We start from the raw sequence: 20,612 nt of genomic DNA on the forward strand, positions 1-20,612 counted from the left end.
GACATAGGGTCATAAATCAGACGCATAGGGTCATAAATCACGATTTTGACCGATGCCGTCTCCTTTATTCTCTCTAGAATAAAACATTTTCCAAGAACAAAGTGGTAAACTGTTGCCCAAAAACTAAGTATGCCCTGGAGCTGTTGTCAGAGGACAGACTAGGGTCCCCAAGCCACATCCTAATTCACACGGGCACAAATGACCTGAGTGCCCAGCAGGAAATGGTGGCCACAGCACTCAAGGGAGTGACTGGAAAAACTTCCACTTTCTCCATCCTACTACGAAAAGACATTCACCTTGCCACAATACAGCAGGTGAATGCAAGCATTTCCTGGGACTGTGCCTCGAAACCTAATGTCTACCTGGCCCACCACTCCACCCTGGCCTTGAATAGCCTTTACGAACAGGTCCACCTCTACAAGGCAGCAATCACAACATTTGCCAGGACCCTGAAGGACGTCAGCCACAACCGCAACCCCAGCACCTCACACAGGACCAATACAGCAACGGACACCCCGCCAACCAGTGAGACACCCTCTCAGACCTGCGAAACCCCCACCCGAAAGAACTGCACTGAAAGAACATGACACTCGCAACACACATGGGGACAAACACCTACCTGGAGGTGACAATATTCCCTCCCAAATATGTCCCCCTAGACTATGACAAAACAACCAACAAAAATGGGTCACAACCCCTGCAGCTCTATCATGCGCTCATAGTCAATGGTAGGCTTCGAGGAGAATTCCTATGGTAGGTACACTTTATCAATGACTCTCTCAGAGTGTTCACAGTCAGCCCACCAACACCCCTATCAGATCACAGAAAAATCACAGTCTACCTGAACAGAGCAATACTCAATCATGAGGCATCAAATGCAAAGGAACTACACAATATTAAGAAATGTTATAGATGGTGTCACAAAATCCTTCGTGCTGTTGAAAGGAGGACCAAGGCGCAGCGGGAATATGGATACTCATATTTTAATTTTCAAAAAAAGGAGTAAAGTATCCACTGAATAAACAATAAACACAACAGTGACAGTCTTACAGGCATACAAAACGCAGTGCAAGTACAACCACCCACAAACCCCAGTGACAAACAACTCCTACATATATGACTCCCAATCAGGAACAACGATTCCCAGCTGTTCCTGATCAGGAGTCACAAGACACACAAGACTGCCACGTCCTGACCCCCAAACTACTACAACAGCTCCATCTGCTGGTCAGGACGTGACAGTACCCCCCCCTCAAGGTGCAGACCCCGGAATGCACCTAACCACACAAAAAAAACACCAACAAACAAAATCCCCAACAAAACCCATAAACACTAACCCTAAACAATAAGGGAGGGAAGGGAGGGTGGCTGCCGTCACCGACAGCACTGTGCTACACCCTCCCTCCCCAACCCACCTATCCTGGAGGTGGCTCAGGTGCAGGCCGTGGACCTCGCTCCACCCTCGGCGTCGCTCACTTTGATGGTGGCGATAGCGGCGCCGGGCAGACGGGCCACTCGGGCTGACCCTGGCAGACGGACCACTCGGGCTGGGCCGGGGGACGGAGGGCCCCTCGGGCTGGGCCGGAGGGCAGGAGGGCCACTCGGGCTGGGCCGGAGGGCAGGAGGGCCCCTCGGCAGGAGGGCCACTCGGGCTGGGCCGGAGGGCAGGAGGGCCCCTCGGGCTGGGCCGGAGGGCAGTCTGGCCACTCGGGCAGTTCAGGGCAGTCTGGCCACTCGGGCAGTTCAGGGCAGTCTGGCCACTCGGGCAGTTCAGGGCAGTCTGGCCACTCAGGCAGAACCGAGCAGTCTGGCCACTCGGGCAGAACCGGGCAGTCTGGCCACTCGTGCAGAACCGGGAAGTCTGGCCACCCTGGCAGAACCGGGCAGTCTGGCCACCCTGGCAGAACCGGGCAGTCTGGCCACCCTGGCAGAACCGGGCAGTCTGGCCACCCTGGCAGAACCGGGCAGTCTGGTCACCCTGGCAGAACCGGGCAGTCTGGCAGCTCTGGCGACTTACGACTGGCGGGCAGCTCTGGCGACTTACGACTGGCGGGCAGCTCTGGCGACCTACGACTGGCGGGCAGCTCTGGCGACCGTTGACTGGCGGGCAGCTCTGGTGACCGTTGACTGGCGGGCAGCTCTGGTGACCGTTGACTGGCGGGCAGCTCTGGTGACCGTTGACTGGCGGGCAGCTCTGGTGACCGTTGACTGGCGGGCAGCTCTGGTGACTGTTGACTGGCGAGGCTGGGCTGACACACTAGACTCCTGATGCGTGGGGCTGGTATAGGACGTGCCAGCCTGGAGGCACGCACATCCATGCTAGTGCGTCTGGCGGGAAACACCGGACCGAAAGGGCGCGCTGGCGGTCTTGATTGCAGGGTTGGCATCCCCCCTTCCGGCTCGATGCTCACCTTGCCCTAGCACCTGCGGGGCGCTGGTACTGGGCGAACTGGGCTGTGCGTCCGTATAGGCGAGATGGTGCGTACCTCAGCGTAACATGGCGCCCTCCACCTCCTCTGCACCTCCCTGTAGTCACGGGTAGCTGGCTTACGGCTCTTCCCTGGCCTGGCCAAGCTACCCGTGTGCCCCCCAAAAAAAATATCTTGGGGCTGCCTCTCGGGTTTCCTAACCAACCGTGTTCCAGCGTAACATTCCCGATGGTTCCTCTGTCCAGCTGCCTCCACTCTCCTGAGTGCCTCCACCTGATCCCATGGGAGGCGATCCCTTCCGGCCAGGATCTCTTCCCAGGTGTAGGCTCCCTTGCCGTCCAGGACGTCCTCCTATGTCCATTCCTCCCTTTTTCTCTCCTGTCGCTGCTCCTTCCTCTTCCGCTGCTTGGTCCTGGTCCTGGTGACAGATGGAAGGAAAGTAGTGTAGAAACCTAGCAAAAAACAATTACGCAACAACAAAAAAATGTCAAGCAGACAACCTAAGAAAATGAAAAACAATGACAAATGGTTTGATGAAGAATGCAAATACCTAAGAAAGAAATTGAGAAACCTATCCAACCAAAAACATAGACAAAGAAAACCTGAGTCTACGGCTACACTTTCGTGAATGTTTAAAACAATACGGAAATAAACCATGGGAAAAGAAGGAACAGCACGTCAGAAATCAGTTCAATGTAATTGAATAATCCATAGAATCTAACCACTTCTGGGAAAATTGGAACATACTATACAAACAATAACATGAAGCGTTAGCTATCCAAAACGGAGATGTATAGATAAACCACTTCTCCAATCTTTTTGGCAAACAGCAAAAAATATACCTGATCAAATACAAATCTTAGAATCAAGTATTAAAGACTACCAAAACCCACTGGATTCTCCTATTACTTTGAATGAACTACAGGACAAAATACAAACCCTCCAACCTAAAAAGGCCTGTGATGTTGATGGTATCCTAAATGAAATGCTAAAATATACAGACCACAAATTCCAATTGGCTATACTTAAACTCTTTAGCACCATCCTTAGCTCTGGCATCTTCCCCAATATTTGGAACCAATGGCTAACCACACCTATCCACAAAGATGGAGACAAATTTGGTCCCAATAACTACCATGGGATATGCGTCAACAGCAACCTTGGGAAAATCCTCAGCATTATCATTAACAGCAGACACGTACATTTCCTCAGTAAAAACAATGTACTGAGCAAATGTTAAATTGGCTTTTTACTAAATGACCATACGACAGACCACGTATTCACCCTGCACACTCTAACTGACAAAGAAACATAATACAACAAAGGCAAAGTCTTCTCAAGCTTTGTTGATTTCAAAAAAGATTTTGTCTAAATGTGTCATGAGGGTCTGCAATTCAAATTGATGGAAAGTAGTGTTGGGGAAAAACATTAGACATTATAAAATCCATGTACATTAACAACAAGTGTGCGGTTAAAATTGGCAAAAAACACATTTCTTTCGACAGGGCCATGGGGTGAGACAGGGATGTACTCTCGTCAACATATATATCAACAAATTGGTGAGGGCGCTAGAACAATCTGCAGTAATCAGCCTCACCCTGCTAGAATCTGAAGTCAAATGTCTACTGTTTGCTGATGATCTGGTGCTTCTGTCCCGATCCAAGGATTGCCTACAGCAGCATCTAGATCTTCTGCAGAGATTCTGTCAGACCTGGGCCCTTTTTAGAGTACCTGAGGATTACATAGAAACATATTTTGACTTGTTTTAACAAAGTTTATCAGTAGCTTTATGGATTCCTTTCTCTGCATGTTGAAAGCGTGGATTACTCAAATCGATGGTGCCAACAAAACAGACTTTTGGGATATAAAGAAGGATTTTATCAACAACAATGTCTTTGGGCATGGGGTGAGTGTTGTTCATTGATAGGTTGGATAGATATGTACACTCTTAGAAAAAAAATATTCCAAAAGGCTTATGTGGCTGTCCCCATAGGAGGACCCCGTTTGGTTCCATGTACAGTGCCTTCGTAAAGTGTTCAGATCCCCAGATTTTTTCCAGATTTTGTTAGATTACAGGCTTATTCTAAAATTGATTAAATAATTTTTTCCCCCTCATCAATCTTCACACAGTAACCAAGAATGACAATGCAATAACAGGTTTAAAAAATGGAAATATCACATGTACATAAGTATTGAGAACTTATACTCAGTACTTTGTTGAAGAACATTTGGCAGTGATTACAGTCTTCCTGGGTATGACGCTACAAGCTTGGCACACCTGTATTTGGAGAGTTTTTCCCATCCTTCTTTGCAGATCCTCGCAAGCTCTGTCAGGTTGGATTGGGAGTGTTGCTGCACAGCTGTTTTCCGTTCTCTTCAGAGATGTTCCATCTGGTTCAAGTTAACCTTCACCCCAGTGTGAGGTCCTGTGTGCTCTTGAGCAGGTTTTCATCAAAGATCTTTCTGAACTTTGCTTTGTTCATCTTTACCTCATTCCTGACTTGTCTCCCAGTCCCTGACGCTGAATAACATCCCCACAGCATGATTCTGCCACCACTATCCTTCACCGTAGGGATGGTAACAGGTTTCCTCCAGGCGTGACGCTGTGCATTCAGGCCAAAGAGTTCAATTTTGGTTTCATCAGACCAGAGAAACTTGTTTCTCATGTTCTGAGAGTCTTTAGGTTTCTTTTGGCAAAATCTAAGTTGGCTGGCATGTGCCTTTTTCTGTGGAGTGGCTACTGTCTGGCCACTCTACCATAAAGGCCTCATTGGTGTAGTGCTGCAGAGAGGGTTTTCCTTCTGGAAGGTTCTTCCATCTCCATGGAGGAACTCTAGAGCTCTGTCAGAGTGACCATCAGGTTCTTGGTCACCTCCCTGACCGAGGCCCTTGTCCGGGTGACCAGCTCTAGGAAGAGTCTTGGTGGTTCCAAACTTCTTCCATTTAAGAATGATCTAGGCCACTGTGTTCTTGGGGACTTTTAATGCTGCAGAAATTGTTTGGTACCCTTCCCCAGATCTGTGCCCCGACACAATCCTGTCTCAGAGCTCTGCGGACAATTTGTTCGACCTCATGGCTTGGTTTTTGCTCTGACATGTACTGTCAACTGTGGGACCTTATATAGACAGGTCTGTGCCCTTCCAAATCATGTCCAATCAATTGAATTTACCACAGGTGGACTCCAATGAAGTTGTAGAAACATCTCAGGGATGATCAATGGAAACAGGACGCACCTGAGTTCAATTTCGAGTCTCATATCAAAGGGCCTGAATACTTATGTAAATATGTTAATTCTGTTTTTATTTTTTATACATTTCAAAAAATGTCTAAAAAGCTGTTTTTGTTTTGTAATTATGGGGTATTGTGTGAATTGCTTAGGATTTTTTGAAATGTAATCCATTTCAGAATAAGGCTTTAACATAACAAAATGTGGAAAAAATCAAGGGGTCTAAATACACTGCTCAAAAAAATAAAGGGAACACTTAAACAACACAATGTAACACCAAGTCAATCACACTTCTGTGAAATCAAAGTGTGCACTTAGGAAGCAACACTGATTGACAATAAATTTCACATGCTGTTGTGCAAATGGAATAGAAAACAGGTGGAAATTATAGGCAATTAGCAAGACACCCCCAATAAAGGAGTGGTTCTGCAGGTGGGGACCACAGACCACATCTCAGTTCCTATGCTTCCTGGCTGATGTTTTGGTCACTTTTGAATGCTGGCGGTGCTTTGACTCTAGTGGTAGCATGAGACGGAGTCTACAACCCACACAAGTGGCTCAGGTAGTGCAGCTCATCCAGGATGGCACATCAATGCGAGCTGTGGCAAGAAGGTTTGCTGTGTCTGTCAGCGTAGTGTCCAGAACATGGAGGCACTACCAGGAGACAGGCCAGTACATCAGGAGACGTGGAGGAGGCCGTAGGAGGACAACAACCCAGCAGCAGGACCACTACCTCTGCCTTTGTCCAAGGAGGAGCAGGAGGAGCACTGCCAGAGCCCTGCAAAATGACCTCCAGCAGGCCACAAATGTGCATGTGTCTGCTCAAATGGTCAGACCATACGACAGACCAGGCTTTACGGCGAAAGCAAACCATGCGATTATCTGAGAACAGCACCCAGCAGACAAATCATTACAAACAGTAACCAGCCAAGTAGAGGAGTAACAAAAGTCAGAAATAGCAATAAAATGAATCACTTAGCTTTGATGATCTTCATATGGTTGCACTCCCAAGACTCTATGTTACACAAATGTTTGTTTTGTTTGATAAAGTTCCTTTTTATATTCAAAAACCTCTGTTTTGTTGGTATGTTTTGTTCAGTAATCCATTGGAACAAAGCGCGGTCAACAGCAGGCAGACGAAAAATCAAAAAAGTACCATAAAGGTTCGTAGAAACATGTGAAACAATGTTTATAATTAATCCTCAGGTTGTTTTTGTCTTAAATAATTGACCATATTTCAACCGGACAATAGCTTCATCAATAGAAAAGGAAAAACAAGAAAGGCACACTCCCGGTCACACACCGAACTCATGTCTGGAAATTTCCACTGTCCTCTCATTGAAAGTGGTGTTTCTCCCTCATTTTTCAGAGTAAAAGCCTGAAACAATACCTAAAGACTGGCCATATGTAGTGGAAGCCATAGGGATCGTGAACTGGGTCATAAGCCTTTGTATGATGGATAGGCTTTCAATGAAAAAACAGGCATTTCAAAATAATAGCACTTCCTGGATGGATTTTCCTCAGGTTTTCACCTGCCATATCAGTTCTGTTATACTCAGTCATTATTTTAACAGTTTTGGAAACTTTAGAGTGTTTTCTATCCAAATCTACCAATTATATGCATATCCTAGCTTCTGGACCTGAGTAGCAGGCAGTTTACTTTGGGCACTGGTGTTTAATGAACTAGACACTAATGTACTTGTCCTCTTGCTCAGTTGTGCACCGGGGCCTCCAAATCCTCTTTCTATTATGGTTAGAGCCAGTTCTGCGCTGTTCTGTGAAGGGAATAGTACACAGCATTGTACTAGATCTTCAGTTTCTTGGCAATTTCTCGCATGGAATAGCCTTCATTTCTCACAACAAGAATAGACTGACGAGTTTCAGAAAAAAGTATTTGTTTCTGGCCATTTTGAGCCTGTAATCGAACCCACAAATGCTGATGCTCCAGATACTCAACTAGTCTAAAGGCCAGTTGTATTGCTTCTTTAATCAGGACAACAGTTTTCAGCTGTGCTAACATAATTGCAAAAGGGTTTTCTAATAATCAATTAGCCTTTTAAAATGATGAACTTGGATTAGCTAACACAATGTGCCATTGGAACAAAGGAGTGATGGTTGCTGATAATGGGGCCTCTGTACGCCTATGTAGATATTTCATAAAAAATCGTACGTTTCCAGCCACAATAGTCATTTACAACATGAACAATGTCTACACTGTATTTCTGATCAATTTTATGAATGTTAATGGGCAAAAAATGTGCTTTTCTTTCAAAAACATTTCTAAGTGACCCCAAACTTTTGAACGGTAGTGTATATATATATATATATATATATATATATATATATATATATCATAATATTGTCTTTGTAATAAGGTTAACCTTAAAAATAAATAAAATACAAATGATTAAAATCTAAAAAATAAAATTCAAACAGAGCGCCCTTAAATCATGGTTGACTTGAATCATTCCCACGGGGAATGGCTACACTAGGAAACCACACACTATAACAAAGACTTTGATATTACCGGCCACAATTTATATGTGTGGTGAGGAAGAGGCACAGAAAATCAAGTCAATACCCTTCTCAGATATCACTGTAAAACGAAGAATGTATGCTATTACTAGCAATCAAGAGGAAACTCTGACTGAATGACTCAAACTCCCCAGCTTATACTCTCCAAATAGATAAATAAACTGTAGGGGCCGAGATGCCCATGTATTGACTTTTGTTCGCTATACATGTCTGGGGAAGCTATTCTCAAGGACATACTGTTCTGTCTCACGATTACCGAACATGAAACGGCACAGGGGATGTTCAGTGTGCTGTGTGGCTATATTGGCAACAACAACAAAAATATTCCATGGGTTCGAATTGTATGATACGCCGAGAGCAACTAGCGGCAAAAGAGCTGAGCACAGAACTCAAAGATATACTGGAGCAGGTAACTTCAATTGCAAACTATACTGAACAAAAATATAACCGCAACATGCAACAATTTAAACGCTTTTACTGAGTTACAGTTCATATAAGAAAATCAGTCACTATAAATAATTTAATTATGCCCTAATCTATGGATTTCATATGACTAGGAATGGGCGCAGCCATGATTTGTCCTGTGAGGGAATAGACCCACCAACTTGGGAGCAAGGCCCACCCACTGGGGAGCCAGGCCCAGCCAATTAGAATTCGTTTTACCCCACAAAAGGGCTTTATTACAAACATAAATACTCCTCAGTTTCATCAGCTGTCCAGGTGGCTGGTCTCAGACTATCCCGCAGGTGAAGATGTCAGATGTGGAAGTCCTGGGCTGGTGTGGTTACATGTGGTCTGCTGTTACACGTGGTCTGAGGCTGGTTGGATGTACTGCCAAATTCTCTGAAATGACATTGTAGGCAGCTTATGGTATAGAAATTAACATGCAATTCTCTGGCAACAACTCTGGTGGACATTCCTGTAGTCAGCATGCCAATTGCACACTCCCTCAAAACTTGAGACATCTGTGGCCTTGTGTTGTGTGACAACACTGCACATTTTAGAGTGCCCTTTTATTGTCCCCAGCACAAGGTGCACCTGTGTATTGATGATGCTGTGTAATCAGGTTCTTAATATGCCACACCTGTCAGGTGGAGGGATTATCTTAGCAAAGGAGAAATGCTCACCAACAGGGATGTAAACAAATTTGTGCACAAAATTTGAGAGAAAGAAGCTTTTTTATTCATACAGTATGGAACATTTTTGGGATCTTTTATTACAGCTCATGAAACATTTTATTACAGCTCATGAAACACTTTATATGTGCCGTATATATATTTTTGGTCAGTATAAATCAACCATATCTACTGCGCGCAAGCCTGTTCACAAAACTATGTGGAGATATGGGGTCAGAGCATGACAATGTTCCTTTTCACACCGAGGCTTGGTGGTTATCGAGGGAGAGAGTAGGAAACATTTTTCACATTGGATCTAAAAAAAAAAGACTGGAATGTCTTTCTGTGTAATGAAAATAAAATGTATCTCCTTGCCTATATAACAGACATATTTAGTAAACTGAACAAAGCATGCAGGGGAAATACAAAAACGTTCTACACGTGAGTGACCAAATTAGTGCATTCAGAGGAAATAATTATTATTGGAGAGTCTTTCAAAAGCTAACCGTGCACCCCTTCACATGTGTGATGACTGCTAACCTCCAGTGCTTGTAAGAGCACTTTGGGAACTACTTCCCAATACTTTTGACTGTACTGGCTCAGTTCACATTAATTTCACTTACCAGGATGGCTCAGTTCACATCCTGGGAAGTGAAATTAAAAAGCTGATTGAGCTGTCATGTGACTGAATGCTGCAGACAACGCATTCACAGGTCACTACAGAGGAGTTTTGCTTCCTGACTCTAAGGGAATACACGCTGCCATTTCCCTCTGAGAATTAATGCCACGGTCAAAACAACTGGGAACTCAGAATGGACAACTCAAAATCTCAGACTTCTGACGTCAGTATGTTCAAGACAACTGGGAAACAATACTATATGTCAATGGCTATATCACACATTAGTTAAACTGGTATGACACTCTCACGGTTGCACAAAAGTGGTGTGCAAACCACACCCCACAATATTCTAATGAGCCGCCTCCACTACATTTGAATTATCACTAAAAGAGCAAAGAACCCTTTTGTGATCTGTAAACAACCATTGAAGAGCTGAAATGGTTCTTTGAGTCATTATTGTTCCACATAGAACCATCACCCCCATTTCTTTTGTAGCTAGTAGCCTAGTCAAGAATGCAGCAGTGCAATATTGGCACGCAAGATTTTGTTACAGACCAACCAAACAATTACATCTTGAATTTGTAGGTTTAAAATATCCCTCTAGTGGCCAGTGTTGACACATTTTAAGAAATATGAAATATGGATATAAAGTCTAAGATCTTTCATAGACTGATGAAGAAGTTGTGCCAGTATATAATCATTACCACCTGTTGAGGTTAGCGTAAGGCTAACATGTGCCATGTTATCTGATGGGACCAGCTACAATTTAGTGTTCTGTCACATGCAAGTAAACCAACGCTTTTCATTGGCTGATATGCATTTTGTGAGCGAGAACCCATTTAACTTGAAATGCTTGCTAATGTTTGCAAGAATATGGCCCTGCTGTTTTTATTACAAGAAGTCAGTTGTGGTGGTGGATATGTAGAAAAATCTGTATCTGTAGGTTTTAAATCAGTATAATAAACTTTGGGATGTGACCTGACTGCATGACAGGAGCACTAATGCAGAACTCCCAGTCTTGTAAAAAATCCAATATAAACATCCTTCATGCACTGAATGATTGAAATAGGAGTTCATTTCAGGTTCCAAGAAAATACATTTGGTTCTCTTCAGATGAAAAGATACATGAAGGAGAAGATGCTAGCAATATGGACAAAGTCAATAAAATAGCAGGTAATATAATCAAATGTATATATGTGTTTATGGAGGGTAAACTCAGGTAAACCTCATATTTTAACTATTTGCTTTCAGACACAGATGGCTGGGGAAATGAAGCAATGTAGTGTAATATTGGTAATACATACATGTTAATTTTTTTTTTTTACTCAAAAGTTATAATGTTCATGATTGGAGAAGCTGGATTGTGTTCCTGAGGAATATATGGTTGTGATAGAGATGAGATAACATTTGTAGTGTGGCAAGGTAACATGTCAAATATATGGACGTTAATGCAAAACATAAATGAAGCTGTTTTAAAGTGTGAATTGAGTGTCATCTCATTAAACATGGACAGTGAAGTGGTTTCATGAAAAGGATCGTGCAGCTAAAGGCTAATGGCTGTAAATTCTGAAGTGCATGTATGACATAGCATTTAGCCCGAAAGAACAAAGAGCAATTCAAATACATATCACTAATCAAGTGGAATGCAAATACAGTCATTTCATGAATATATGTGTGTGTGTATGCGAGAGAGCGAGAGAGCGAGAGAGAGAGAGATGAAAAGACGATGCATTGGAACAAGTTGTTGAAATGAAAAAGTATAATGGTAGCAAATGTTTCTTTGACTGGCATCATAATGCATCTGCATTTATTAAATTACTACACTAAGCCTAAGCGTCCAACTATTCCAGCAAGCTCTGTTGAAGTAATGCATGAGGAAGACTTCATAAGAGCACTACACACACACACACACACACACACACACACACACACACACACACACACACACACACACACACACACACACACACACACACACACACACACACACACACACACACACACACACACACACACACACACACACGTCAGCTAGATGGATGACCTTGAACATAAGACAGAATAATAACAACATGAATTTTGGGAGCCAGTTTCATGATATGCATGTATGCCAAAGCCCAAAGCCCAGAAGCTAACTCCGGTCCAGCCATCCAACATGGAGGCACTGAGGTGGGTGTGAACAGGATGTGGTGGGTGTGTGATGCTCGGCTCGCGTGGCTCTAAAGAGGAATGTGAAATCGATCCTATTTAAGCTGGTGACAGTTCATCATACCTACAGCAAAGTACATTTGGGAGAAATTAGCCTTATGGTAACGGTGAGACTCACAACCCAAGGTGCCTTCCTCAGGCCTGTTTCTTTTTTAAATGAATGCATTGCTGTTTGAATCTCAATGCAGTTTTTTGTTTTCCCATAGGTTTTCTTTGTTGTATAATATTTTAACAACAAAAAGAAGTCAATCCTCCAAAGTAGTCCTTCCAGAAAGTAGTGCATCCAGATATTAGTCCCTCTTTGAGAAATTAGACCCTACAGAAATTAGTCCTTCCAGAAAGTAGTCTACAACTGAAAGTAGTCCCTCCAGAACGCAGTCCCTCGAGAAAATAAGCCCATGTGTTCCCTTTCACTTCACTACTGTATGTCATCAAATCAAATTGCATTTGTCACATGCATTGAAATTGTATTGAAATGCTTAATTACGGGTCCTTTTTCAACAATGCAGAGTTAAAGATAAAAAAGAAAATATAAAAATGGAATTAGTGACGCAAAGAATAAAGACAAAGTGAATAATGGCGCTCCCGTGTGGCTCAGTGGTAGAGCATGGTGTTAGCAACGCCAGGGTTGTGGGTTCGATTCCCACAGGGACCAGTATGGGAAAAAAATGTATGAAATGTATGCATTCACTACTGTAAGTTGCTCTGGATAAGAGTGTCTGCTAAATGACTAAAATGTAAATAATGAGTAAAAAAAAAATGGCTATATACAGGGAGAACTACTACTGAGTTGCTGTGCATGGGTATGAGTTAATAGAGGTGCAGTAACTATGTATACATACATTAGGTAGGGTTAAAGTGGTTAGGCAACATGATAGACAGTAGCAGCAGCAGGTAGCCATTTGATTAGCTATTTAGCTGTCTTGTTTAGCAGTCTCATGGCTGTGAGACTGCTAAAGTTGTTCAGGGCCCTGTTGTTTCCAGACTTGGTGCACTGGTACCCCTTTCCGTGTAGTAGCAGAGAGAAGAGTCTATGGCTTGGGTGGCTGGAGTTGGACATTTTTGGGGCCTTCCTCTGACACCATCTGGTATAGAGGCCCTGGATGGCAGGGAGCTCGGCCCCAGTTATGTACTTGGCTGTACTCACCACCCTCGTAGCACCTTGCGGTCAGGTGCCTTGCAGTTGCTCTCAATGGTACAGCTGTAAACATTTTTGATGATCTGAGGACCAATGCCAAATCTTTACAGTCTGTGAGGGGGAAGAGACACAGTTGCGCCCTCTTTACAACTGTGCGGGTATGCGCTGACTATGTAAATTCCTTAGTGATGTGGACACTGAGGAACTCGAAGCTCCCGACCCGCTCCACTACCGCCCCATCAATGTGGACGGGGGCGTGTTCACCCCTCCGTTTCTTGTAGTCCACGTTCAGCTCCTATGTCTTGCTGACTTTGAGGAAGAGATCGTTGACCTGGCACAACTCTGCTAGGTCTCTGACCTCCCTATAGACTGCCTCATCATCGTTGGTGATCAGTCCTACCACTGTTGTGTCTTAAGCGAACTTGATGATGGTGTTGAAGTCATGCACAACCATGCAGTCATGGGTGAAAAGTGAGTACAGAAGGGCACTAAGCACATACCCCTGAGGGGCCCCTGTGTTGGTGGTCAGGAAGTCCAGGATCCAGTTGCAGAGGGAGGTGTTCAGTCCCACGGTCCTGAGCTTGGTGATGGGTTTGGAGGGGACTATGGGGTTCAATGCTGAGCTATAGTAAATGAACAGCATTCTTACATACAGTATGTATTCCTTTGTAAAAATGCTGGTGAGGGCAGTGTGGAGCATAATAGAGATTGCCTCATTTGTGGATTTGTTGGGGCGGATTTGCGAATTGGAGTGGGCATAAAGCGAGCATAGAAGGCATTTATTAACTCGTCTGGTAGGCTCGCGTCGCTGGGCAACTTGCAGCTAGGTTTCTCTTTGTAATCCCTGATAGTTTGCAAGCCCTGCCACCTCCATCGAGTGTCAGAGCCGGCGTTGTACGATTCGATCTTAGTCCTATATTGATGGCTCGTTGGAGGTCGGAGTGGAATTTCTTGTAAGTGTCCGGATTGGTGTCCCTCTCCTTGAAAGCAGCAGCTCTAGCCTTTAGCTCAGGGCGGATGTGGCCTGTAGTCCATAGTTTCTTTTCGGGGTATGTACAGTATATGTATGGTCGATGTCGTCGATGCCCTTATTAATGAAGCCGGTGACTGATGTGATGAACTCCTCAACGTTATTGGATGAATCCTGGAATACATTCCAATCTGTTCTAGCGAAACAGTCCTGTAACTTAGCATCAACTTCATCAGAACACTTCCGTGTTAAGCACTGGTCAAATCAAACTTTATTTGCCACATGCGCCGAATACAGTTGAGACTTTACCGTGAAATGCTTACTTACAAGCCCTTAACCAACAGTGCAGTTCAAGAAGAAAAAAGTATTTACCAAGTCGGCTAAAATAAAAATTAATAATAAAAAGTAACACAATAAGAATAAAAATAACGAGGCTATATACAGGGGGCACCGGTATTGAGTCAGTGAGCAGGGGTACAGGCTAGTTGAGGTAATCTGTACATGTAGGTGGGGGCGAAGTGACAATGCATAGGTAACAAACAAACAGCGAGTAACAGCAGTGTGCAAGAGGGGGGAATGTCAGTGTAAATTGTCCAGCGGCGAATTTTATGAATTGTTCAGCAGACTAATGGCTCGAGGTAGAAGCTGTTGGGGAGCCTTTTGGTCCTATGCTTGGCGCTCCGGTATCGCTTGCCATGCGGCAGCAGAGAAAACTTGGGTGACTGGAGTCTCTGACAATTTTATGGGCTTTCCTCTGACACCTCCTATTATATAGGTCCTGGATGGCAGGAAGCTTGGCCCCAGTGATATACTGGGCCATTCGCACTACCCTCTGCAGCGCCTTATGGTCAGATGCCGAGCAGTTTCCATACCAGGTGGTGAAGCAACCGGTCAGGATGTTCTCGAGAGTGCAGCTGTAGAAACATTTGAGGATCTGGGGGCCCATGACAAATCTTTTCAGTCTCCTGAGGGGGAAAAGGTTTTGTCTTGCCCTCTTCATGACTGTCTTGGTATGTTTGGACTATGATAGTTTGTTGGTGATGTGGACACCAAGGAACTTGAAACTCTGGACCCGCTCCACTACAGCCCCATCGATGTTAATGGGGACCTGTTCGGCCCTCTTTTTTTCCCGTAGCCCACGATCAGCTCCTTTGTCTTGCTCACATTGAGGGAGAGGTTGTTGTCCTGGCACCACACTGCCAGTTCTCTGACCTCCTCCCTATAGGCCATCTCATCGTTGTCGGTGATCAGGCCTACAACTGCTGTGTCGTCAGCTAACTTAATGATGGTGTTGGAGTCATGTTTGGCCACCAGATGTGGGTGAACAGGGAATACAGGATGAACTAAGTACACACCCCTGAGGGGCCCCAGTGCTAAGGATCAGCATGGCAGACTATAGTTGCCTACTCTTACCACCTGGGGGCAGCCCATCAGGAAGTCCAGGATTCAGTTGCAGAGGGAGGTGTTTAGTCCCAGGATCCTGAGTTTCGTGGGCACTATGGTGTTGAACGCTGAGCTGTAGTCGATGAACAGCATTCTCACACAGGTGTTGATTTTGTCCAGGTGAGAAAGGGCGATGTGGAGTGCGATTGCGTCATCTGTGGATCTGTTGGGGCAGTATGTGAATTGGAGTTAGTCTAGGGTGTCTGGGGGGATGCTGTTTTTTGTGAGCCATGACCAGCCTTTCAAAGCTCTTCATGGCTACCGACGTGAGTAACACAGGGCGGTAATCATTTAGGCAGGTTACCTTCACTTCCTTGGACACAGGGACTATGGTGGTCTGCTTGAAACCCTTAGGTATTACAGACTCGGTCAGGGACAGGTTGAAAATGTCAGTTGGGCTGTGCATGCTTTGACTACACGTCCTGGTAATCCATCTGGCCCAGCGGCTTTGTGAATGTTGACCTGTTTAACCTCTCTAGGGTAGGGGGCAGTATTTGCACGGCCGGATAAAAAACGTACCCGATTTAATCTGGTTATTACTACTGCCCAGAAACTAGAATATGCATATAATTGTTTGATTTGGATAGAAAATACCCTAAAGTTTCTAAAACTGTTTGAATGGTGTCTGTGAGTATAACAGAACTCATATGGCAGGCAAAAACCTGAGAAGATTCCAAACAGGAAGTGCCCTCTCTGACCATTTCTTGGCCTTCTACACTCTCTTTATTGAAAACTGAGGATCTCTGCTGTAACGTGACACTTTGTGAGGCTCCCATAGGCTCTCAGAAGGCGGCAGAACGTTGAATGATGACTTTGCAGCCCATGGCAGAAAAACAGTAGCGCATTTGGATAGTGGTAGATCTGAGAACAATGAGACGGGCGTGCGCTTGCACGTGAAGAGTCCATTTTAGATTTTCAGTCTTTGAACGAAAACAGGGTTTCCCGGTCGGAATATTATCGCTTTTTTACGAGAAAAATCGCATAAAAATTGATTTTAAACAGCGGTTGACATGCTTCGATGTACGGTAATGGAATATTTAGACATTTTTTGTCACGATACGTGCCGGGCGCGTCACCCTTCGTTACCCTTCGGATAGTGTCTTGAACGCACAAACAAAACAGAGGATATTTGGATATAACTATGGATTATTTTGAACCAAACCAACATTTGTTATTGAAGTAGAAGTCCTGGGAGTGCATTCTGACGAAGAACAGCAAAGGTAATCCAATTTTTCTTATAGTAAATCTGAGTTTGGTGAGTGCCAAACTTGGTGGGTGTCTAAATAGCTAGCCCGTGATGGCGAGCTATCTACTCAGAATATTGCAAAATGTGCTTTTGCCGAAAAGCTATTTTAAAATCAGACATAGCGATTGCATAAAGGAGTTCTGTATCTATAATTCTTCAAATAATTGTTGTGTTTTTTGTGAACGTTTATCGTGAGTAATTTAGTAAATTCACCGGAAGTTTGCGGTGGGTATGCTAGTTCTGAACGTCACATGCTAATGTAAAAAGCTGGTTTTTGATATAAATATGAACTTGATTGAACAAAACATGCATGTATTGTATAACATAATGTCCTAGGAGTGTCATCTGGTGAAGATCATCAAAGGTTAGTGCTGCATTTAGCTGTGGTTTGGGTTTATGTGACATTATATGCTAGCTTGAAAAATGGGTGTCTGATTATTTCTGGTTGAGTACTCTGCTGACATAATCTAATGTTTTGCTTTCGTTGTAAAGCCTTTTTGAAATCGGACAGTGTGGTTAGATTAACGAGAGTCTTGTCTTTAAAATGGTGTAAAATAGTCATATGTTTGAGAAATTGAAGTAATAGCATTTCTAAGGTATTTGAATATCGCGCCACGGGATTCCACTGGCTGTTGAGTAGGTGGGACGATTTCGTACCTCGAAGCATGTCAACCGCTGTTTAAAATCAATTTTTATGCTATTTTTCTCGTAAAAAAGCGATAATATTCCAACCGGGAGTCGTTGTTTTCGTTCAAAGACGAAAGAATAACAACATGGTGTTGCCTTGTGCACGCGCCTCCAGTCTCTGTTCTCTGATCGACCACTATCTAAATGCGCTAGTATTTTTCAGCCAGGGCCTGCAAAGACATCATTCAGCTTTTTGCTGCATTCTGAGAGCCGATGGGAGCCGTAGGAAGTGTCACATTACAGCAGAGATCCTCAGTTTTCAATAAAGAGAGTGTAGAAGGCCAAGAAATGGTCAGAGAGGGCGCTTCCTGTTTGGAATCTTCTCAGGTTTTGGCCTGCCAAATGTGTTCTGTTATACTCACAGACACCATTCAAACAGTTTTAGAAACTTATATGCATATTCTCGTTTCTGGGCAGGAGTAATAATCAGATTAAATCGGGTAAGTTTTTTATCCGGCCGTGAAAATACTGCCCCCTATCCATAACAGGTTAAGCCACAACGCTGAGGAACATAAGATATTCATGTTTTTAGGTCTCGTTGTAAGGACCGTCTCAAACGGAGCTCATCCTGTTTGTTCTCCAGTGATTGCACATTTGCCAATGGAACAAAGGGCAGTCAGGGTGCCGGCTCGCCTGCCTCTCTTTTCGCTGCTGCTTCCTCTTTTGAGTTCTGGGGATTAGGGCCTGGTCCGGAGTATGCAGAACGTCCAGAGCTGCCGACTCATTGCAGTGGAAATGTTCATCCAAATCGAGGATAATGAACGCTGATCTGATGTCCAGAAGCTGTTTTTGGTCATATGAAATTATGGCGGAGACATTATGTACAACAAAAGTTAAAATCAGCATAAAACAATTGCTCAGGAGCCCATAAGACAGCTGCTATCCACTGCTAGGCCCTCTTTCTTGTTAGCTTACGCATGCCATACATTTTTCCAAATCCATTCCATTATTGGGTTTATGACCATATTCAACCATTGAAGACCTGGAAGTGGGACCTTGTGCAGTTACTCTCTGGTCACTGTGATAGTTTTAATGGGTAATCATTAGTGTGAGGTTGGACTCCACTTGATTAGGTGTCATAGGTAAAGGCAGAAACCATCATACTAATGTGTAATTGAGTTTTGAACGACACTATCATCTTCAGGAAAGAGGGGATAAAATAATGACCCCATAATTTTTTACTGGGGTTGGGGCAAGCTTTTTCAGAAATGGGATATTTCATGTTTTCCATGTCAGTTCCCTTTACGGGTAATAATTGGCTGAGGACAACAGGCATGCTGACCGTGTTACTGTAATTTGGCAAATTATTTTAACCAGTCCAGGTGTTGATTCCCCCTTTTTACAGGCATCTATAATCCTCTTTGACAAATTGTCGAGGAGGAAAAAAGGACAAAGCTAAATAGATTGGAGAGGATTTTAGTGTAGGATACTGAATACATAATTTCTGATTAGTAAATGACATAGACAGAATTGGAAACCAGATTTAGTCGAATGCCAAAGATGATTATGTATTGAAATTACTACTTAAAATAAATATGAAAATTATGTAGGAAGATAATACATTGTTTAATAAAACATTGTTTAAATGTTGTGTGTACAATAAAAATATTAGGTAATTTCTCCAGTCAGATCTCACTTCACCTAATTGCAATTTGCCATGCATTCTAGTCAGAAATACTACACTTCTAAAGTGGCATTCAGCAGTTGAAACAATAACAAAGCCAACTCACCACCTCTGTTTTGTTAAAAAGCTGAGGGATGGGGCTGGAGAAATGTAACCACTCTCAAATTCATAGACAGAGCGATGGATGCAAGGAATGACCATCCATGATATCAAAATTATGGTTTTAACCATGTTGAGGCTATATAGTGTTTGATTACATGTACTTGGTTTACCGACATTGGAGTAAAACAAGCTTATATTTTGGCTTCTGATGGTGTACAACAGTTGAACTAAGCTTGAGGCATTTATAACTTATATTCTTCAATAATTAATTCAACTGCTGATTGCCCCTTTAAAAAGGATGCCTTGTCTCTAGGAAAATAAGTCACAAGCACCTATCAACAACACAGGCTTTATGAGGAATGCAAAGTTTAATCACACAAACCATCTTCCTGTTCATAAACAGGCACTTACACTGATTGTCTCTCTCTCACACACACGCACACACACACTCCTCACAACAACGTAGAGGACTGCTACTGTACGTTCATCCCCCACCACCCCCCTGACCCCTCCGTGTTCCATGACACTGTCTGGGAGATGAGATGTGAGGAGCCTAGTAGTTTTCCTGGGTTGGACCATCTGAGGGGCAGTGACACAGGACACCATCACCTCCCTATCAGGGCCATGCCACAGCCCCTTCAGGGACCACATCAGCGGGCGTTGATCAATCAGCAGGCTAGGCATTCATCTGCTGTGACACACTGACTCACCACTTGGAGGATGGCCGGTGGTTCCGGGAAGCAGTCTAACAGCAGAGCAGAACCCGCCCCGGTGCTGCCAGAGTGATGTAGTGTCAGAGGAGCTGGCATGGAGGGAGGTATGGCGATGGAGGAGGGAGGAATGGAGGAGTGGATGAAGGAGAAAGTGGATAGAGGGGGTAGGCAGGTGGAAGGAGGTAGGTATGGAGAAGGCGAGATGTGAGAATGGATGGGTAGGTGAAGGTATGGAGATAGTGAGTAATTAAGCATAGAAGTAGGTGGGAAGGGGAGTGTATTACAACAGTTGTACAAGGCAGAACTTAGCATGGGTTCAGCGTCAGCTGCTCTGTTCTTTGCTTCAGTCTTTGCTCATGTGTAGGTACTAATCCATCTCTAGTCTCCATAGGCAGCCAGACATATTCAGCATCCAGCCCCTGGAGGTCTGGAGTTGTTGTACTTGCCTTGGTATGATCTTATTGTTTATCCAAATAAAATACCTTTCCATGGCAATGATACACAGTAGGACTGGTATTGACTAGTGATAGTGACAGATACTGAGGCTAAGGCACTTT

General features: G+C 44.0%; 1 non-coding gene across 1 annotated transcript; it reads left to right on the forward strand.

Moving 5' to 3' along the window:
• Window positions 1-12,715: 12,715 nt before the first annotated feature.
• trnaa-agc (transfer RNA alanine (anticodon AGC)) lies at window positions 12,716-12,796 on the forward strand. Its single transcript has one exon. It is a non-coding gene; the product is annotated as a tRNA-Ala (tRNA).
• Window positions 12,797-20,612: the final 7,816 nt, after the last annotated feature.

This window comes from Salmo salar, chromosome 16 (genome assembly GCF_965601325.2).
Source record: "Salmo salar chromosome 16, fSalSal1, whole genome shotgun sequence".
Lineage (NCBI taxonomy): Eukaryota > Metazoa > Chordata > Actinopteri > Salmoniformes > Salmonidae > Salmo > Salmo salar.